This window comes from Canis aureus, chromosome X, assembly GCF_053574225.1.
Source record: "Canis aureus isolate CA01 chromosome X, VMU_Caureus_v.1.0, whole genome shotgun sequence".
NCBI lineage: Eukaryota > Metazoa > Chordata > Mammalia > Carnivora > Canidae > Canis > Canis aureus.
Window position 1 is genome coordinate 103,277,371 of NC_135649.1, and position 24,122 is coordinate 103,301,492.

Here is a 24,122-nt window from a genome sequence, read left to right on the forward strand (position 1 = left end):
ACGATACAATATAAAGGATACCCCCAGAGCCATCTGCAGCCTCACTGTTTTGTATACTTCAGTGAACTTGGCTTTCCTGCTAAACAACTGTATACATTAATGCCCCTTATTTTTAATTCCAAATTAATTAGTCTTATTAAGAAGAAAGGTAAATATTCTTTGCAAATGTATTTTTTATTATTTTTTTAAGCAGGCTTTAATTTACTTCATTTTTATCGTATGAAACTATGTGGTGGCCACATCTAGAGCCTGGGCTCTCGACATGGAGACTCTGGAGTGGGTCTTTACAAGATGGTCAGTGAATTCCTGATAGGAAGACTTGGTGAACACACTCTCTTTCCAGAGGTCACAGGTGAGATAGCTGTAGGTCTTGGAAGTGACATCAAAAGTGGCCTTGGTGAAGTTGCCTAGGGCGGCAGCGTAGCCTCTGGCTGAGGCGTAGCACCTGTCGATACCGACCATCCTCAGTAGCTTCTTGGCCAGCACATCTGGGGGCAGGGATGGGGCTCAATAGCACAGAGCCACAGTGGCTGGTCACCCGCATGGGACAGTATGGGGCTTGCTGATCGTGTTCCCCTAGCAGCTTTGCCCCCAGTGACGATAGAAAACTGGCCAGGCCATGGCTCCACAGATGGCAATGGCTACCTCCCCTGGAGCACTTGACACCCAGACCCACATATCCCCTGCAATCTCCTATGTCCACAAATGCCCTGAACCTGGTCTGTTAACCAGCACGGGCCTGCTTTTGCACAGACTGAATCTTCAAAACCTCATCCTTGGGCAGCCCGGGTGGCTCAGTGGTTCAGCGCCGCCTTCGGCCCAGGGCGTGATCCTGGAGACCTGGGATGGAGTTCTGTGTCGAGCTCCCTGCATGGAGGCTGCATCTCCCTCTGCCTGTGTCTCTGCCTCTCTCTCCCTCTCTCTCTCTCTCTTTCTCTCATAAATAAATAAAATCTTAAAAAAAAAAAAAAAAAAACACCTCATCCTTGAGGGAGGAAGGAAGAAGTCCCCAGGAAGAAGTCCATGATCTCAGGGTCCTTGACAGGCAGGGAGAAGAGAAAGATCTCCTTCAGGGACATGACCTTCATGCCCTTGACTGGGTGGCCAGGCTTGGTGACAGGGATCCACTCATTGTCCTCAGCCTTGCCTCTGCGAGCTCTGTGGCCTCAGTTCTGGCCCCAGCTTTGGAAGCCAACCCAGCCTCTCATTCCAGGGCCCCCTGGGCCCCCTGGGTCCTCCCCCAGCACCGACATCATCCCCCATTTGGTGTTTTCTCCAAGAAGATGACAGATATTTGTAAATTTAAATGACTTGTCTTTTCCACTATTGTCTCAATAGTTTGCTCAGGACTGCAAGCTACAGGGACATTGAGACCAACAAATGATTATGTAGGATGGTTACAGTTATATAAGAATATAAGAATATTCACTGTAGTAGGTCATACGACATTTTTTTCACATGGCTCAGTTGTTTCTGTAACTATTTCCACCATCACATTAAACTCAGTATGCTTAAAACCCAGAACTGATCCTCCTCCTCACCCCAAAGAGCGATTCCTATTGACCTATCCTTTGTCTATTAACTGGTCCCAGGTACACAAAGTTTAAAAGGCTCACTGACATCTTCTCCACCTCCAACCAACCCACAAATTCAATCAATTCCTCCCTCTTGATACATTTCAGATCCACCTTTGAATTTCCTCTTTACCTGCCAGCATCCTAGGCAAGGTTCATGTTACAATAGCCTGTTTGGATTCTTTAATTGTAATACTTTAACACAAAAAAGTAAACGCTTTTATTTCTCACACAAAGGTTTATCCCTACCCCATTCTCTGGGACTAGTTTTTGTCCAGGGGGAATGTTAGTAGTCAAGCCACTAAAACACCACGAAACTTGAGTTGACCCTTTGTTTCCTACGTCCTCACTAACTGGATTCCTGTCCCTATTCTCTATTCATATTTGATTACCTTCTACCACTGTTCCTGTAGCCTCTCTTCTAACTACAATGACTTTGCATACATCCTAGTTTCCTAGAGTCTGGTTCTCCAGAACACACCCCTACTGAATACAACTGCCTGAGCCTCTGCTATCTCTGAAGGGCTTAAGTTCACACCAAGCACCAGTTCCCATCTGCTTTGATCTTGTAATTGGTTTGGATTCTCTCTAATATGACCTCCCTCAGTTTCAGTTCAGTTTTTGTTTAACCTTAGAAAAAATATCCAAATATTTTTCCATATTCAGAACACTGGCCTTGGCTTCAGCCTACAGATGTTCCCAGGTCATTTAAATAGCATAAAGCTATTACTGAAAAGAATAATTAAAGAAATCTGGCATATTTAAAACAAATGGCCTGATGGGAAGGCCAAGCAGATTAAAAAAAAAAAAAAAAAAAGGAAAAACAGCAGTTTTTACTTTCCCGAAATAGGCATTTCTCATGGTTCAACCATTAAAATCAGTCAACCAAATGTTTTCATTTATAAATGTCATAAATGCGCAAATTTTTACTCCAAAGTAAGTGCTTAAAACAATATTGCTAATTGAAAACTCAAAATGTCAACACTTTCCATTGTATTTTATTATTTGAAACCATTAGAGTTTTATGTAAGATACATAAATAAAACAATGGGCAACTTTTCATTTCTAAGGTGATACTTGAAAATCACACAGAATTTAATCATGCCTGCAAGAATACTTGTCGGAAAATTGACCTCGAATATCATGAAAGCTCTCTAATCTGACTCTTAGAGGGTTGTGCTGCTTACATTTTCTCCTGAGTGGCAGAAATGGAAAGTCTTCTCTAATAATTATCAGCGTTGACAGAAGATGTCGTTAGTGCCAGGCTTTTTACAGCAGAGGGAAAAGCATGTAGCTGCATTTTTTTATACTCAGGTGGTGTTCAGGTTTTCAGGAGCACTACAGAATAGAAAGACACACAGAAGACAGCCACGTAACCCTAGTGTTTAAAATAAAACTCTATGACTCGAATGTTGTTCTTCCTGAAGCATCAAACATTTATTATGATTTACAAATTGTTTGCCCCCAAGAGCAAGTGAAAGCTGTTAGGTGACATTTCTGCATGTGTTCAAAGCTTCTCATAGAGTCTTAATGAATATTCCCACCTCTCAATACTCTTTTGCATTAGCTGAATCCCCTGGCCAGTCAAGCCAACCTGTGGCTGTCCAAATCATTAGAGCCAGGCAAATTGATTCTGAGGGAATGGTCATAGGGTACTCTGAAGAGCTTCCTGTCCAAAGTCAGGCCAATCCTTGAGGGAAAGCCAAGAGTCAAAGCCAGATAGACCAGAAAGAAGCATCATATCCAAAGAGAGAAGCAGGGTCACTGATGGCAGAGAAGGGAGCCAAGAGTCAGAAGCCAGAAGGATATTTGGTTTGAGTGTGTCAAACAGGAAGCAAACAGGACAGCTTTGGCATAACTGCCTTCCAAAGAAGGCAAGATCAACATGGTGTGCTTCCAGTTCTACCACTGACATGTGGAGAAAAGGCATTACAGCAATACCTTTCAAAATGAGATCCTCTATTTAGATCATTACTTATGGAGAATAGGTTACTGACAAAAAAAAAAAAAAAAGAACATTGCACCTTCCAGTAATTAAAGTCAGAATTTGTTTAAAGAATTAAAGATGAGTCAATTAAACAACACCATACAATCTATTTTATCCAAGATTCTATTGACTAACATTCTCTATTAATTGATTCATCTACACATCCATAATGCAATTATAACAGATGGTTGTAAGAAAGACCCTCAGGCTTTATAGCATTCTGAAGTACTTTCTTAGTGATGAACAAATTATATTTTGAATGGCTTGGAAGTCAACTGTAATCTATTTTTTTTTTCTAAAATGAGAAATTAACTCAATTAAACATTTTAACTACCTACTTATTATGCACAATTGAATGACAGATGTGGCACTTTTCTTAATCAGCGTATTTTATTAATCACACAGTCAGACAACAGAAAGTTTTCTGACTAGACAAAAATGTGAAGATAACACTAAACATGGGAAATAATGCTTCATTTCTGCTCTAAAAGTTAAAAAATTAATAATTGATACATGTTAAACATATACTAAGTTTCTGGTACCATTTGAAATACTTAATATGCATTGCCTCCTTTAATCCAAATACGAGTCCATTTTAGTATTTACTATTATTATATTATAATTGAATACTGAGGTTTAGATGTGTTCACACAGCCAGTAAATAAAGGATCTATCATTCTTAATATATAGATTGGCAGGTAGGAGATACATTCAGAGGGATAAGAGGATAGAGAAAAATAAATATTCCTGCTCATCCCTACATTTTTGAAATGGCAAACTATATTACGTTCAATTTGTAATTGAGAAACCGGGACTTAAAGAGAGATTAAAAGTCTTAGCTAGGGTAAAGAATGGAAATGGAATTCATTCTTGGCCTTTTAGGTTAAACTAAAAATGAAATATGAAGTACGTATAATAAAATATGAACTATATGGAATTCCCAATGCTTCAACATTTTTGACATACAAAAATGGTACTCTCCTATGATTCAATCGACTACAGCCTTCTACAAAGCACTTAAAAGCACAATTACATTGCTGCAATATTAGAAGTCATATTACCCACACTGCCACTCCCTGTGAAATCCCTAATTTGGTACTGATATCTAAATGACTCGTTCAGGCATGCACATAATACTAAAACCTATTTTAAATTTGGAAAGTATCAATTATTACAATGGTTTGATTCATGTAGTAACTTAGTAACAATGTTTAAAATAACCTTAACATTTTTTTATCTAAAACTTTCAAAATATTTTAAAACCAGTACTTTATGAATCCCAGATCTCTGTGATGTGGGTAAGCTCTTTAATTACTCTTAATAGCTTAGAAACTAAAACATAAAAAAACTCAAGTGGCTTTCTGCTGTCATTGAATGAGTCAGCAGTGATAGTAATAGCTTGAGTTACAGGACATTATTTATTCTATGCCACACAGTCAACCTCACAATGTCACATCAGGGGACATATTTTGTTTGGCTTTCATATAATAAATGATATCCCTTCAACACTATTTTACCCAAGCAAAAATATTAAAAATAATTTGATGATTAAAAGTAATTAATGAACCAGATAAAAGCGATAAAACACTGGCAGTTCCGTTTGGCACATCATAGTGGCACCACAGCTGGTGCCCAGCAGCACCATGCTCTCTTTGCCTGCAGACTAACAGCCACTGCAATAGCCCTGGCTCATTTTATTTACTGTCTGGCTCAATTCCCTTTTAGACTTGGTCCACAGTCAGGTGAAATCTTTTGGTTCCATTAGCACTCACAAGTCATTTTGCATTTGCAGACTCTGAAGGATCTGAATTATTTCATATTCTTTTTGGCCAATACTGCACTCTAAACTCTGTGCCTCATTAAATGTCAGTTAATAAAGGAATCCCTCATTTGGCAAGGAGGACCCAGAAATACTGAGATGCTAGCAGGCCAAAGGAGTTAAGTGATTGAACTTGTCCTCTGGTGAAATGCCAGATCAAGATCCTGAGTGAAGTACGTCTTTCTAGTGACTTCACCAGCATATGTTTCATTCACGGTGAGAGCTTCTCAGTAAGTAGAAAATGCTAAACATACAGTTTTGCCTCTGCATGGTCCTATATGTACACATTTCAGTTCTCCCAATTTAATTAAATAATGCCAATCTTGAACAACTTGATTCAAATTTCAATTTCCACAGTTCATTAACTGTGAGAAATTCTTTCAAGTACAAAGATGCTAGCTCTTCAGTTCACAAATCATTCTGTACACAACAGTCTTATATCACAATCAATGACAAACCAAATACCTTCTTTCAATGTCTGTCTGTGATTAGTCAGTGAGTGTCTGTTATTCATGTCATACATAGACAGCAAAGTGTAGAGCAGTGTCGCTTCCTTGTTTCCCCATGATAAACCCATGTGGCATTTCTCAAAAATGGCTAACCCAAATAGAAAATTGGGCAACAAAATATAAGTCCAACAAAGAAACACAAAGTGATAATACTAGCAGTGAAATTCAAATAGAACATGAACAGACTGTAAAAGAGTTAACCATGACAATGTTAACAGCCCCATCATTTGAGGGACTCTAGCTACATATGCCACCAGAGGAACTCGGGGAAGGTGATCTTAGTGATATAATTAAAGGAAGTGGCTGTAATAAAAAGGATGAATCTGTTCTTGAGGAAGTAATGGCAGCAACACAACCTTCCCAAGAAAGGAACTCTTGGAGATATTTCACGACAATGAACAAGTGACAAAATATTGGAAGTTGACCCAATCTTTGAAAGGATTATGATAATGTACCCAAGCATTGAAAAGGTTCTTCTCTGTTTCATAAATTACATGATAAGAAAGCAAGCACTATTCATATTACTCTTAATAACTCGTCTAAACAGAAATAAAACATTTTATCAATGTTGCTGTTTTAAATTACAGGGTGTTACATAAATGTTAGTTTAACTATTGTTTTATTTTCCTATACATTAACTGAGAATTAGAGTCGTAATATTTTAACAAGAATTTTCAAAGGTCACCAAAAAAAATCATAATTCTCCACGTTGATTATTAAGATTGTTTTGCATGAGTTGAAACCACACAGTTATTTTTATGGTCTTGAAATACCCTTCAAAGTGAGTACTTTCTGTTGTTTATTATGGGTCAAAATTAATCTCCTGCTGAAAACTACAAATCATGGGCTAAACCAAACAGATAAATAAGCACTTATCTGGTTGAAGGCATTAGAGAACTATCAAGGCAGTGAGGACTATTTTGACACACTAAGAACAATCTGGAGCATCAAAAGTGTTTCGGACTCAAGTGTCAAATGAATTAGTGAATGGATAATAAATGAAGGAAGGAATTTGGTTTCCAACTCATCTTTTTAAAAATTTTTGTATTTGAGCGTAGTTGACCGACAATGTTACAGGAGTTTCAGGGGTACAACGTAGTGATACAACATCTCTAAACTCTATGTTATGCTCACCACAAATGAAGCCACTATCTACCACCATATGATCCTGTTACAATATCACTGATTATATTCCCTATGCAGTACCTCTTATTCCCATAACTTATTCATTTCATAACAGTCAGCTTCCAACTATTATTACTACCCAGGTTAGGAAAGTAGTGTTCACAATTATTCTTTGTATGATACAAAAATCTTCACAGGGTTCTTAACTTGCTATGACTAAAGAGCGGCTGGCGAGTTAACTCAGTGACAGCATCAATTATTATTTTTATTATTTTTGGCCACAGAAATTTTAACTAAAAGTGTTAGCAATAGAGAGACAAAATGATAGTTTGAGTTCTGATTTCTCATCTGATATTCTGATTACTATCCACCATCAGTATGTTCTACAAAAAAAAATACATTACTTTTGAAAACACAACTCATACCAATACATGCACATAAAAGAAACCTATCATAGTGGAATCTGCTATGCTATCCCCCTTAGTAGTGAGGTATACTGAAATGATGCCACTACTTCTAATTACAGTTCAGCACGTTCTTCCTAAGATTCAAACAGAAGTTCAGAGTTTGGGCTTGAGAATCAATAAACAGCTATTAAATTTTGGCCCTCTGTCCTCTACCTTCCCTATACAAAATCTGGCTCCTCCTATCTAACTTTTACACCACTCAATTCTTAATGGCTTAATTTCATTGTTATACAATCCCATATATGCCCATTCCAAGTGGCAGGTGTGTATCATTCCAAAGGTGGGGATTCACAACACATTTTAAAAACATGACAAGAATCCACATCAACTGTAGTTATCACTTCAATAACAGTCAAGAGATTTTTTTAAAAAAATTATATGTCATATCCCACTTTGAGAATGTATGATAAACTGTGGTTTCATAGTCTGTGTACTTTGATGATACTCTTTGGTTAGCTTAGAAACAAAGCAAAACAATTCTATCAGGGAGGAAAGTGAGGGAGGATTTTTTTCCCATTAGTTCTCAAGCATGGATTGCAACATTTATCTGTGAAAACTCTAGGGAGAAATTAGAGGAGCACAAGTGTATTCTTCTAACAAAAACAGTAACAGGTTATAGTAAAACTGCAGGTTTCAGTAAAACATGTGATATATAACATAATGTCCAGAAATTAACATATCCTATGAAAACATTAGAAGAATAAAATTATTCTGAGATTTTTTAATAAATGAAAAACCTATGAAATTAATTCTGATTCTATTCAGCTGAATTTCATAGATTTTTTTTTGAATTCCAGCAATGACAGAATAGGTTGATTCAGATACTCTTCTACTAACAACACTGAGAAAATATGGGTAAAATATTTTATAAAACATCCACATCTATTTAATGGCAGCAGAAAGCTACTAGGGCAGTGAGCATTTGTAGAAGATCCAGAAAGGAGTTGAGCCTAGGATTTGGTGGCTCAGAATGAGATACAGGGGATTGGATAAGAAGAAGTGCTGGAAGAGAGAATTCCTGAGAATTTTCCTAATCCAATAAAAGTCATCAAGCCACACATTTAAAGCAATAAGAACTTCTAACAGGATAATTTCAAAGCAAACCTTATCAAGAATGATTCTAATAAAACTGCTGAAAACCAACAACGAAAAAGAAGATCTAAAAAGTGTCCAGAGGGGGCAAAGTATAATTTATTTTCAAAGAAGTAAAAATCTGACCCAAAGCTGACTTCCCCCAAAAGATAAAGGAAACCAGAAAACAAGGGGATGATATTACCAAAGGGCTGAGAGAAATGACTGCCAACTTATATTTCTGTTTCCTGTAAAATATTCTTCAAAAATAAAAGTATTATAAAAACACTTTCAGACAAATAAAACACAGTTTATCACAAAGAGTTTCTCTCCTAAAGAAAGAAGTGCCAAGGGTGTTTTGGCAGACACAATAAAAATGATGCCAATGGAAGGTTGAAACATGTAAGAAGGAAAGAAGACATTTAAAACATAAGAGGTTATTATAAAATTTTTTGCATCAGTACATTTAAAAACTATATGACATGGACTTAGTTTGCTTGTAAAGCAGAAATTATTCAAAGTGCCTCAAGAAGTAGAAAACCTTAATACTCCCTGCCAAAACTGAATCATAACTTTATGTTTTCCCACAAAGAAAATCTCTGGCTAATATAACTTTAACTGGTAAATTATATCATACATTTCAGAATAAATAACATGCATCTCAAACCAAGTAATTCAAAAAAGAGGTGGGGGGAAGAGAACATTCTTTAACTAATTTTATGAGCAGCATAATCCAGATACCAAAACATAATAAAGGCTTCACAAGAAAGGAAAATGAAAATGCATCAACATGCACCAAGAAAAAATTGTGAACAATGCATGAACACATCAAATCCAGCAACAGCCAAAAAAGATAAAGAACATATTGAATTTATTAGAAGAATGCCAAGTTGGTTGAACTCTGAAAAAAAAAATCAATCAGTATTAACCACTATCTTAAAAGAATGATTATACAACTTCTTAAGAGCAAAAAGAAAAAACAGAATGAAACGAAAACCACTTACAGCCCAAAAAGAGGCACTCCTTAATTGGATAAAAGTTTGTTTTTGGAACAAGCACAATACTTAGTGAAACACTGATGAAAGATATTCCTCTGACACAGGGATAAAATAACAATGCCTGTTAGATTGCCTTGAGTCAATATTACACTGGAGATTCTAGTGCTAACAAGCAAAGAAAAAGAAACAAAAAGCATAAGAATTGGAGAGGAAAAAATAAAATACTCCCTATTCAAAATAATGAGATTTAGAAAATCCAAAAGTATAGATAAATCATTAGTATACACTTATCAGTAGGAACTATATAATTTGTTACATCCTGAATATAAGGTTAATATTCAAAAAGTATTTCTATTTTGACCCTGAATGGCCGCAGCAATTCTGAAAAACAAAAACAGAGGCATCACAATTCCAGATTTCAAGCTATATTTCAAAGTTGTAGTCATCAAGACAGTATGGTACTGGCACAAAAACAGACACAAAAATAAATTCAAAATGGATGAAAGACCTAAATATGAGACAGGAAACCAACAAAATCTAGAGGAGAACACAGCCAGCAGCCTCTTTGACCTTAGTTGTAGAAACTTACTAGACCGTAAAAAGACACTTTTTATTAGATAAAAAGAAGCTTCTGCACAAGGAAAGAAACAATCCACAAAACTAAAAGATGGTTGAGGAGATGACATTTGTAAATGACATGTCTGATAAAGACTTGGTATACAAAATCTATGAGGAACTTATCAAAGTCAACACCCCAAAAACAATCCCATTAAGAAAAGGTCAAAAGACATGAATAGATACTTTTCCAAAGAAGGCAGTCAGATGTCTAGCAGATACAGAAAACAAAGCTCAACACCACTCATCATCAGGGAAATACACATCAAAACCACAATGAGCTACTACCCCACACCTGTCAGAATGGCTAAAATCAACAACACAAGAAACAGGTGGTGCCAGGGATGTGGAGAAAAGGGAACCCTCTTGCACTGTTTAGTGGCAATGCAAACTGGTGCAGCCACTCTGGAGAACAGTTTGGAGGTTCCCCAAAAAGTTAAAAAGAGAACTACCCCATGATCCAGCAATTGCACTACTAGGTATTTACCCAAAGAATACAAAAATACAAATTTAAAGAGGTACATGCACCCCCAATGTTTATAGCAGCATTATCAACAATAGCCAAACTATGGAGAGAGCCCAAATTTCCATCAACTAATGAATGCATAAAGAAGATGTGGTGTATACAATGGAATATTACTCAGCCATCAAAAAGAATGAAATCTTGCCATTTGCAATGATGTGGATGGAGCTAGAGTATATTATGCCAAGTGTAGTAAGTCAGTCAGAAAAAGACAAATACTAGGGATGCCTGGGTGGCTCAGTGGTTGAGCATCTGCCTTTGGCTCAGGGCATGATCCCATGGTCCCGGAATCGAGTCCCACACTGGGCTCCCTGCATGGAGCCTGCTTTCCCTCTGCCTATGTCTCTGCCTGCCTCTCTCTCTGTGTCTCTCATGAATAAATAAATAAAATCTTTAAAAATAATAAAAAATTAAATTAATCCTAAGTATTTTATATTTCTGGATGCTATTTAAAATATTTTTGTAAATTCTATTTTTTAATTGTTCAGTCTATAGAAATAAAATTTTTGTATATTGACTCATTATTCTGAAACACATTGAATTCATGCATTAGTTCTGTTCCCTATTTTGTAGATTTTCAAGATGTTCTACATGGTTTAATTATTATAGACAAAGGCATCAAAACAATTAAATGCAGAAAAGATATCATTTTAATCAATGACCCTGGAATAACCATATAGATATAGATATATGTAAAATGTTATCAAGCTACCTTATACAATACACAACTAATTCACTACTGATCATAGACTGAAATATATAGGCTAATTTATCTAACTTCAAGAAGAAATTATTTGAAACTATCTTCATGATGGGGTACCTGGGTGGCTCAGTTGGTTAAAAGTCTGCCTGCAGCTCTGGTCATGATCCTAGGGTCCTGGAATTGAACCCCACTTTGGGCTCTCTGCTCAGTGGGGAGGGAGCCTGCTTCTCCCTCTCCCTCTCCCTGCCATCCCCCCTGCTTGTGCTCTCTCTCCTTCTCTCTGTGTCAAATAAATAAAATCTTAAAAAAATAAAATTTAAAAACCCAACTATGTTCATGAACTTAATGCAGGCAATGCTTTCTTAGGGCAATAAAAAATTTAACAGAAGAAATTGATAAATTTGACATTGTTTTTAAAAGACTTCATAAAAAAATAAAATATACAAGCCACAATGAGACAAAATATTCACAAAGCACATACCAAAGAAAATTTGTATCCGGAATATATAAAGCATTCTAGAGTCCTACAACTCAAGGGCAAAAAACTGACAAAAGACTTTAGACAATTTGCCAAGGTATTTATGAAAATATAGCAAATATAGCAAATAAGCACATGAAAAATGGTTAATATCATTACTAAAGAAATGGAAATTAAACCCACAATAAATTACTACTCCAGATGAACTAGATTGGATAATATTAAAAGTACATACACAACCTGAAAGCTACTAAATACCTATCAATAGGAAAATGAATAAGTAAACTAGTATATTTCATAATGACTACTATGCGACTATTAGCACAAATGATCTACAATTACATGTATTGATACACATGACTTATTAACACTACACTAAGCAGAATAACCACCCTGAAGAGTATGTATTATGATTCTAGGGTTTTTTTTTAAAGACTATTTATTTATTTATTCATTCATTCATTCATTCATTCATGAGAGACACAGAGAGAGAGAGAGAGGCAGAGACACAGGCAGAGGGACAAGCAGGCTCCATGCAGGGAGCCCAACACAGGACTCGATCCCAGGTCTCTAGGATCACACCCTGGGTGAACGCGGCGCTAAACCACTGAGCCACCCTGGCTGCCCTTGATTCTAGTTTTATAGCAAAACTTATCTCTGCTGGTAAAATTCAGGATAGAGGATGCATTTAGGACTCTAGTTGCTGAAAGAACAATTAAGTTTTTTGAACTGGTAAAGTTCTATTTTGGCATGGGTGCTAGCTACACAGGTGTGCTCAGTTTGTAAAAGTTCTCCAAGCTGCACATATATGTTCACTTCTATGTATTTATGTTTTACTTGGATAAACAGTTAAAAATTATTTTAAACCACTACTGCTTACAATAGGATGGTAAAACAGAAATAAATGAGATATAGTCAAGACCTACACATAAAAAAACCACTCTATTACTAAGAGAAGATAAATAAGATCTAAATAAGTGAAAGAATACACCATGTTCATCAACTGGAACACTAAATTTTGAAAGGTGTCAATTCTCCTTCAAAATTATCTTTATTCAACAGAATTTCCATTTTTGACTTAGCATCTGTGGAAATATATTTGTGGAAATTAATAAACATATTCTGCACTTCATATGGAAATGTAAAGGTTCAAGAAAAAAAAATCCTCAGGGAGTCAAAGAAGTCGAAGGAATTACTCTTACACTTGCTATCATGACTTATAATGAAGTTCCAATAATTAAGAGAGCATGGTAATCTCCCAAGGCTAGCCTATAGAACAATAGAATATAATACAAAGTAAATAGCAGACGTTCACACATACGGACACCTGTGTAACCAGAAACGTACAAGTGAAGAGCAGTGGGAAAGGGATCATCTTATAATAATAAATGTGACACTGAGTCACTTAATTAAACACATGGATTGCACATCTAAATGTGATAGATAAATTGTAGAATGCAACTTCAGTCACTTCAAAGATGGCTTAAGTGGATACATAAAGCACTAACCATAAAGCAGATTAATAAATTGTACTAGATTAAAACTAAGATATTCCACTAATGAAAAGACATTAGAAAAACAAAAAGTTAAGACAAAGATGGGGAGAAAATATTTGCAACACATGTAACTGACACAGAGCTCATACTCATGTATAGTACATAAAGTATATATAATACATAAATAACCTTTTTTAAAAAGAATCCTTATAATTCAAGAAGAATCCCCACATATCAAAAAGATAAAGACCTCAAAGCTGATGTTAAATCCAGATAGAGACATGAATGGGCCCTTTCAAAATGAGGACACCCAAGTAGTAAACATAAATGTTTCTCAGTTTTTAGTAATCAGGGAAGTGGAAATTCAAAGTACAATGGTATATTATTACACACCCACTAGAACTACTAATGTTACAAAATTTGACAACTACGACATACATATGTGCTAACTGGATTTTTACACACTGTAGGTAGGAGTATGAATTGGTACAACTTTTTTTTTGTTTGTTTGTTTGTTTGTTTTTGTTTTTACAACTTTGGATATCCACCGAAGCTAAACATACTCAGACAACTTGATTCAGCAATCACACTCCTATTGATATATCCAACAGAAAGTGCTACGTTAGTGCACCAAAAGACATGCTCAAGAGCATCCGAAATAGCAGTACTCATAATGGCCAAAGATAGGAGACAATCTAAAACCCATAAACAGTGAAGTTGACAATGAATCATGATGTAATCATTTAATGGAAAACTATACAGCAAAGAAAGTAAATGAACTACTTCCATATGCAACATCATGGATGCATCTCACAAAGTCAAACAAAAATATGTGTATCTACCACATGATCCCCTTTATAAAAGTTCCAAAATAGGCAAAAATTATCTATGGTGTCAAGACAGTGCTCATATATTAGTGGGGAGGGAGGGACCAATGACTAAGAAGGGGCAAGAGGTAGTTTCAGCGGTACTAGTAAATATTTCTTGACCTAGGTAGTGGTTACATGAGTGTGTTCATTTTGTGACCATTCATGAGCTAGACATCTACTTTCTTTTTGTACGTTGCAGCTCAATAGAATTTTATTAAAAATAGAATTCAAAACATTAAAATCCAGGGTTTTGAGGTGCTTACCTTGCAATTATCAATAAAGACAATTTTTATAGCAAATCAATAGTGTTAAAAAAGGAAGACAGGTATTTAACATACCAAAGGGAACTTTAAACATTTTTTGTAGTACATATGGAATAAATCACTAATTAGTAACTATTCTGATGTGAGTATATTTGGCACAACAAAAAATAAACATTTTACTTGATGACCAGTTACTATGTTTACCTGAAAGTAATAAAGCTCCATTAATTTTAATTATATTTTAGAAATCAGATTTTCCATTAAATCAAGCTGGCCTCTCTCATTTGCCAGGATTAAATTTTGATGCATTTGGGTATTTCTACACATCATTAATATGGTGAATGGAAGCAACTCTGGTAAAATTCAGACAAATTAGCCTGTCTATTCATTTCTGACATAAAAGCCATATTAATATTTCTACTCCTTTCTCTTGATTTACTCGTTCTTTTCTTGCTCTTTGTCTTTGTGTTTACATCATTTATGTGTGGGCAACTATTAACTTACCATTTAAAATGTCACATTCAGATCACACATGAACTTACTTGGTATTTGTTAATACCACAGCAGCTCATAGCAGGAGACAGACCACTGAACAGAAAAGCCTCAGGGCATGCTCTGCCATTAAACATCTGGGTTGATCTCTGGGTGACTCACTTTACCACGTCAGACCTCAGTGATCAGAAGGTATGCAAGATGAGGAGATGGAACTTTGATTTGTCAATGTTTAAGGAGACTATGCATGTATTTGGCTTAGCTTTTTTGGTTTTTCAGAGTGAGAAATTTACTCAGAAACATTGTGCTTATTCTTTCCCTAAACTGTTCCATCCTATTTTGACTGATAGGACTCAACCCTACTGCTCGCTTATAATACTCTCAACTTAAGCCAAGACACCCAGTTTTTCTCCAGGCTGAGTTCCTAAGGGATTCTTCCAAGCAGCAAAGCCGGTATGTGGATTACCTAAGACAATATAGATAAATGACATTATTTGAAAATGTTGCTAATTTCAGCCGAGTAGAAGTAGCAGGTCTGTAATACCTAGAAGCCTTAGGAAGTGTGCTAGTTCATGTTCATCTTTTTGTACATAATTGAGATTCTCAACATAACATCATTTCTCTGTCTCCCACACAAATCTTTGCCAAACTTGGCCTCTAGACTTTCCACTTAGGTGAAAAAAATTAGATGATGTTTATCTTTACTTTTCGACACCACCACCTAAGTTGTGAGTTTTCCCTTAATCATGTTTCCATTAGCATGGGGAGTGGGACCCAATGCCACTGTAACAAAACTGGAACATACCAAATTCATCCTCAGTCTGGGTAATAACTCCACTTAGTTTGACCTTTACTGTGTTCTTCATTGCATTCATTTCTTGTGGCCAAAAGAATGCAAATTATTCCATAATTTTATTTATTTTTTCTTCTCTGCCTCCTCCCAAAGGTCAGCCTAATCTCTAAAATCTATTTTAAATGTATAAAGTCACTCCTTTTAATTTCTTCAAGATAACATTTATACTATTCTCTTCTCCTACACAATAGATTGCCCTTTTAAATCCCCTCTTATTATTTCCCATTCAACATTTCTCTTCTGCTTCCCACTCAGCATTCTTATTTTTTATTCCTCTGCTTTTTAAAAAAATGTGTATTGTACAGCCTAATTGTCTTTCAGTGATCCAGTGAAGGAATTATCTAATTTATGCTGATTTACAATATATTTTATAGACATTATTAGAAATTCATAAACTATACGTTACGATCACATTTAACAAGTTCTGGATTCCCCTCTCCTTTGCAATATCAACATGAAATCAGAACTTCTCAACTCATTGCTCTAATTCTCTTTTTAATGTCAATTTTTTACTGCTTGACAACTAATAGCTTTCTTTCTATAGCGACCTCTTTGTCCTTATAAACACTTCATATTTCTCTAAATGCATCCTAGCTTTCTTGTGATAGTAAGATATTCCAAGCTCACCTTTATTTCTTCTGCCCCAAACGAGAAATGTGTCCTTTCAGTGGAATGTAATGGTGGGTTCAAACACAGAGCACAGTGCACAGCAGTTTGCTTTGTTTAATGACCTGAGTTGCCAGGACAGCACCAGAGATTACTTAGGACACTTTACCGGAAAAGAAAGAGTACCCTTAGAAAGGGAAGATGGTCAGAGGATCAGGAGTTCATACTGATTTTTCTAACTTAGTTCTACCTTTACTTACTTTTATACTTTACTAAGAGAGCCTACTATATCACTCTAATTTTTCTCTTTTGAGTTATCACCTTTAGAGTTATCCACTCTTAAAAATGTCCTGCTATATACCGTATACATGATTAAATGACAGTGATGCCCGGCACCCCAGCCCTTCACTCCAGAAAGACTTTAAATCTTTTTTTAATTACTAATTTTTCTTTTTGTTCACTCGGACATGTGGCCAAACTATCCTGAAGCTGGCTCAAAACTGTTGAAGTCTACATGATATATTGTGCCAATTTCACCTGAGCCCGGGCTCTGTAAAAAGAAATCCAAACTAAACCCAGAGGAACACCCATATTTTAAAGGCATACAGCATTTAGATCCAAAATCAAACCTATGCACTTAGTCATACAATAACAATAAATGAGCTCCAAGGTTTTTGCATAATGTCTTCCAGTTTTCATTCCCATGAACTGAAATATATGCTTGAACCCTCATATCTGATTGAGATCCATTATCTTAATCTAATTTCCTTTGTCTTAATCAATGTTCATTTGGGACACAAGAATTCTAATGAACTCTTATTTTTACAGAAACCTTTAGATATTAAAACTTATCGCCTCAAGTTTTCCCAACCCCCAAAAAAGATAAATGAAAAAGTCCAAATTAATATATCAAATAAATGTAGTAAATATTACATTTGTAAATGTCTATTACCCTAGTCAGAAAGTTGACATATTAACCATCCAACATACTTTTGTAATTACTCTACAGTGACCCTTAAGATTTAACTCAAAAAAATACAAAACCACGAGTAATTATAGCACATTTCACTAAGATTTCTGTGATAGCACCCAATTCCACTGGCCCATTTCCAGATTGTTTTAGTCTTCACAGAACAATGGCTGAGTGTTGAGAAATCTCCATCTATAGGAAAGCTGATTACTTATGTAGCTCTAGGTTTCTCGATTTCCTTCACAGATGAGAATGAGTATTAAAACCTGTGAGAAAATGTAGACAATCTACTACATATTACTTACAACTGACAAAAGCTGGAGAATTAGCAGATCTGTAGTATCCAAAGCTGTCATATGCATACCAGTTCACATAAATCTTTAATATACAATCCAGATGACATTCCTGATTTCCTCATCAACTTTTTTGCTTCTTCCAGACCTCTCTGAAGACTTTCCCACCAAAGTAGAATTGGCTAGAATATGTGTGATCCTGCCTCTCATTAACTTTTACTTCACGTGTAAATGATTGTTCCTGTTATAATTCTATCCCAATACCAGGTGATTCCCCTGAGAGCCTACCCTGAACTAACCATTGCTCTGTGAATGAGGCCACTTGAAGGCTTGGCCAGATATAGGAAGAGAGGGGAGAAAAGCAAATACTTCTCTCTTCACATACCCACATTTCAGTTCTGTAATTACTGTGACAGGAGGAACATTTTAAGAAATCTCAACTTTAAAATCCCTCCAGTCCAAAATAATTAGGGAAAAAATATTCCTAGGATTCCCTGGGCCAGATAACGTTTTTTTGTAGTAATTAAATGATTCATAAATTGATTAGGATGATGGTCATTCATGAAGTAACCCACATACTCCACGGTTTTCTGTGAAATAATACCTCACACATTCTTAGGCACACCAAAACAAAACAAAAACAAAAACAAGAAGTGCCTCAGCAAATTAGACAATGTTCAAAGTATTACAAATTGCATGTTCAAATCAGTAATTTCATACAATGGCCTCCAAGAACAGTTATTTTGTTGATTTCAATGGGTTGTTAAATTGTTATTTTTTTCTTAACAGTCTAAACCTGAACCTTAGACATGATCTGAATTTTTCTTTTTCTACATTGTTTAAACTTTGGCTGAAAAAGTCTATATTTCTGCCAGCTGACTATAATTACAGAGTCCCCATCCATCTCCATTATCGCCTTTGTTGAGAAGAGAAATTCTAAACGTCTGCTGTTCCCCATGTCACAGCTTATTTGAAGTAATCACTATTTGGTACCACTACTTAGTTCATCTGGATTCTTTTGGCTTAATAGCTTTATTGAGATAGAATTCACATACCATAAACTTTACCCTTTTAAAATGTACAATTCTGTGGCTTTTAAGTATATTCACAAGGTTATCCAAACATATTAACTACTGAATTTCACAACATTTTCATTACCCCCCAAAATGAAACCCTGTACACATTAGTGGTCAACCCCCATTTCCCCTCAAGCATCACCCTCCAGCTTTCAGCTATTTTTCATCCCTATAGATTCACCTGTTCTGTGTACTTCACATAAAAGAAATCACACAATATGTGGTCTATTGTGGCTGTCTTCTTTCACTTATCAAAATGAGTTCAAAGTTCGTCTATGCAGTATGTACCAGTACTTAGTTCCTTTTCAGGACTGAATAATATCCTACTGTTCAGATAGAATAAATTTTTTTAATACTTTCATTAGTTGACCAACACTTTGGTTATTTCTTTTTTGGCTATTGTCCATAAGGCAGCTATGAGCCTGCATGAACATGTTTTTGTGTGGAGTTATATTTTTATTTCTTGTGGGCACATACCTAATGGTGGAACTGCTGAGTTATATGATACTCCTATAGATAACAATTTGACTACCAAACTTTACTAAAGGGGCCACACTATTTTACATTTCCACCAGCTATGAAAGAGGGTTCCAATCCTCAGTTCTTCTTTAAAAAAATTTTTTTGTCTTTGTTTTCTCAGTTCATCTTTATTAATCAAAACTAATTATTTCCTCATTAATAAATGCTTCTATTAAAATCAAAATACTAGTTTTTATTTTGTCTTGGGCATTCATTTCCCCATCCCCCTTTTCAGGCTTTTTAAATTTTTTTCAATTCCAGTGTAGTTAATATATAATATTATATTCCTTTCAGGTACACACTATAGTGATTCAACAATTTGATTACTCAGTGCTTATCAAGATAAGCATACTCTTAATCCCTGTTACCTATTTCACCCATACCCTCCCCACTACCTCTCTGGTAACCCTCTGTTCTTTATAGTTAAGAATCTGTCTTTTGGTTGGTTGGTGGTCATTTGTTTTGTTTCTTAAATTTCACATGAGTGAAATCATATGGTATTTGTCTTTCTCCGATCTATTTTGTGGAGCATTACACTTTCTGGATGCATCCATGTCACTGAAAATGGCAAGATTTCATTCTTTTTATGGCTGGGTAATATTCTGTTGTATATATATACATCACATCTTCTGTATCCATTCATCATCATTTAGGTTGCTTCCATGGTTTGTCTATTATGAATAATTCCGCAATAAATATTGGGGTGCATATATCCCTTCAAATTAGTGTTTTTTTAATATTCTCTGAGTAAAAACAGTACTGCAATTACTGGATTGGAGGGTAGTCCTTTATTAAATTTCTTGAGGACTCTCCATACGGTCTTCCCCAGTGGCTGCACCAGTTTGCATTTCTACAGTACACAAGGATTTCTTTTTCTCCACATCCTCACCAACATTTGCTGATTCTTGTGTTTTTTGTTTTAGCCATTCTGATGGGTGTGAGGTGACATCTCATTGTAGTTTTGATTTGCATCTCCCTGATAAGTGATGCTCAGCATCTTTCTATATGACTGTTGGTATCCGTATGTCTGCTTTGGAGAAACGTGTGTTTGTGTCTTCTGCTCATTTTTCTAATTGTATTATTTGTTTTTTTTATGTTGAGTTGTATAAGTTCTTCATATATTTGGGATATGAACCGTTTACCAGATATGTCACTTGCAAATACCTACTCCCATTTGGTAGGCTGCTGTTTAGTTTTGTTGGTTGTTTCCTTCACTGTGCATAAGCCTTTTATTTGATGTAGTCCCAACAGTTTATCTTTGCTTTTGTTGCCCTTGCCTCAGGAGACACATCTAGAAAATTGTTGCTATAGCCACAGTCATAGAAATTATTGCCTGTGCTCTCTTCTAGGATTTTTATGGTTTCAGGTCTCACATTTGGGTCCTTAATCCATTTTGAGTTTATTTTTTTATATGGTGTAAGAAAGTGTTCCAGTTTCCTTCTTTTGCATGTAGCTATCCAATTTTCCCAACACCATTTGTTGAAGACACTGTCTTTCCCATTGGATATTCTTTCCTGCTTTCTCAAAGATTAACCATGTAATTATGGGTTTCTGGCCTTTATTTCTGTTCCATTTACCTAATGTGTCTACTTTTGTGCCAATACTATACTGCTTTGATTACTATAATTGTAACATAACTTGAAATCTGGAATTATGATACCTCTAGTTTTGCTTTTCTTTTTCAAGATTGCTTTGGCTATTCAGGGTCTTTTGTGGTTCCATACAAATTTCAGGATTGTTTGTTGTATTTCAGTGAAAAATACTGTTGGTATTTTAATAGGGATTACATTAAATGTATAGATTGCTGTGGGTACTATAGACATTTTAAACAATATTTGTTCTTCCAATCCATGAGTATGGAATGTCTTTCCATTTCTTTGTGTCATCTTTAATTTCTTTCATCAGTGTTTTATAGTTTTCAGAGTACAAGTCTTTCACCTCTTTAGTTTATTCCTAGATATTTTATAGGTGCAACTGAAAATGGGATTGCTTTCTTAATTAATTTCTCTTTCTGCTGCTTCATTATTAGTGTATAGAAACGCAATGGATTTCTGTACGTTGATTTTTTTGTATCCCGCAACTTTACTGAATTCATTTGTCAGTTCTAGTAGTTTTACGGTGGAGTCTTCAGGGTTTTCTATATATAGTAGCATGTCATCTGCAAATAGTGAAAGCTTTACTTTTTCCTTGCCGATTTGGATGTTTTTTATTTTTGTTGTCTGATTGCTGTGGCTAGGACTTCAAGTACTATACTGAATGAAAGTGCCAAGAGGCTGAGTGAAGTAAGTCAGTCGGAGAAGGACAAACATTAAATGTTCTCATTCATTTGGGGAATATAAATAATAGTGAAAGGGAATATAAGGGAAGGGAGAAGAAATGTGTGGGAAATATCAGAAAGGGAGACAGAACGTAAAGACTGCTAACTCTGGGAAACGAACTAGGGGTGGTGGAAGGGGAGGAGGGCGGGGGGTGGGAGTGAATGGGTGACGGGCACTGGGGGTTATTCTGTATGTTGGTAAATTGAAGACCAATAAAAAATAAATTAAAAAAAAAAAAAGAAAGTGCCAAGAGTGAGCATCCTTGTCTTGTTCCTGGCTTTAGAGGAAAAGCTGTTTTTCACCATTGAGTAAGATGTTAGCTGTGGGTTTTTCATAAAAGGCTTTTATTATGTTGAGGTATACTCCCTCAAAACCTAGTTGAGAGTTTTTATCATGAATGGATGCTTTAGTTTGTCAAATGCTTTTTCTGCATCTATTGAAACGATCATATGGTTTTTATCCTCTTATTGTTGTATCATGGTGACTGGTTTGTGAATATTGAACTACCCTTGCATCCCAGGAATCCCACTTGATCATGAATGATTTTTAAAATGTATTGTTGGATTGAGTTTGCCAATATTTTGTCAAGGATTTTTCCATCTGTTAATCGGAGATATAGGCCGGTAGTTCTCTCTCTTTTTTTTTTTTTTTTTTTTTTTTTTGTGGTGTCACGGTAATGCTGGCTTCCTAGGATCGATTTGGAAGTTTTCCTTCCTCTTGTATTTTTTGGAAAAATGTGAGAAGAATAGGTATTAACTCTTCTTTAATTATTTAGTGGAAGTCACCTGTGAAACCACCTGGTCCTGGACTTTTGTTTCTTGGGAGTTTTTTGATTACTGATTCAATTTCGTGACTGGTAATCAGTCTGTTCAAATGTTCTCTTTTTTTTTTTTAATTTTTTTATTTATTCATGATAGTCACACACATAGAGAGAGGCAGAGACACAGGCAGAGGGAGAAGCAGGCTCCATGCACCGGAAGCCCGATGTGGGATTCGATCCCGGGTCTCCAGGATCGCACCCTGGGCCAAAGGCAGGCGCCAAACCGCTGCGCCACCCAGGGATCCCCAAATGTTCTATTTCTTCCTGCTTCTGTTTTTGAGAAGTTACATGTCTCTAAGAATTAATCCATTTCTTCTAGGTTGTACAGTTTGTTGGCATATAATTTTTCATAATTTTCTCTTACAATACTTTATATTTCTCTGGCATTGTTATTTCTCCTCTTTTGTTTCTGATTTTTTTTTTTTTGAGTCTTTTTTTTGGGGGGGATGCTTCTGGTTAGAAGTTTGTCAATGTTGTTGATCTTTTCAAAGAACCACTTCCTGATTTCATTGATCTGTTCTATTGTCTTTTTTTAGTTTCTACATCATGTATTTATGCTCTAATCTTTATTATTTACTTCCTTCTGCTGGATTTGGGCTTTTTCTTTTTTTTCTTCTTCTCGTTCCTTTAGGTGTAAAGTTTAGTTTGCTAGAGATCTTTTTATTGCTTCTTGAAGTAGGCCTGTATTGGTATAAACCCTCCTCTTTAGAACTGCTTTTTGCTGTATCCCAAAGATTTTGAATTGTTTACATTTTCATTTATCTCCATGTATTTTTGGATTTCTTCTTTGATTCCTTAGTTGATTCATTTACTGTTTAGTAGTATGTTCTTTAACCCACATGTATTTGTGTTCTTTCCAGATTTTTTCATGTGGTTGATTTCTAGTTTCATTGCATTGCAGTCAGAAAAGATGTGTGGTATAGCTTTGATCTTTTTGAAATTGTTTAGACTTGTGACTTAATATGTGATCTGTTCTGGAACAGAGTTCGTGTGCACTTGAAAATAATGTGTATATCCTACTGTTTTAACATGGAATACGTAACTATATCTATTAAATCCATCTGTTCTGGTACATCATCCAAAGCCAGTGTTTTCTTGTCAATTTTCTGTTTAGATGATCTATCCACTGATGTAAGTGGGATATTACTCTCCCATTATTATTGCATTACCATTGATTAGTTCCCTTTATGTGTTATGTGTTATTACTTTATGTATTTGGGTACTCCCATGTTGAGTGATAAATATTTACAACTATTATGTCTTCTTGTTGGATTGTCCCCTTAAAGTTTATGTAGTGCCCTTCTTTGTCTCTTGTTGGAATCTGATTTTTTTAGGTTTTATTTTTATTTTTATATTTTATTTAAATTCAATTTGCCAACATATAACACCCAGTGCTCACCTCATCGTGTGCCCTCCTTAATGACCGCCACCTTGTTACCCCATCCCCCCACCCACCTCCCCTTCTGCAACCCTTTGCTTGTTTCCCAGAATTAGGAGTCTCTCATGGTTTTTCTTCCACTCGAATTTTTTCCCACTCAGTTCCCCTCCTTTCCCTTATGGTCCCTTTCCCTATTTCTTATATTCCATATATGAATGAAACCATATGATAATTGTCTTTCTCCGATTCACTTATTTTACTCAGCCTAATACCCTCCAGTTCCATCCACGTCAAAGCAAA

At 35.7% G+C, this 24,122-nt stretch overlaps 1 pseudogene; it reads right to left on the reverse strand.

Moving 5' to 3' along the window:
• Positions 1-201: 201 nt before the first annotated feature.
• Positions 202-1,263, reverse strand: LOC144307697 (small ribosomal subunit protein uS5-like; annotated as a pseudogene).
• Between the last annotated feature and the right edge of the window lie 22,859 nt (positions 1,264-24,122).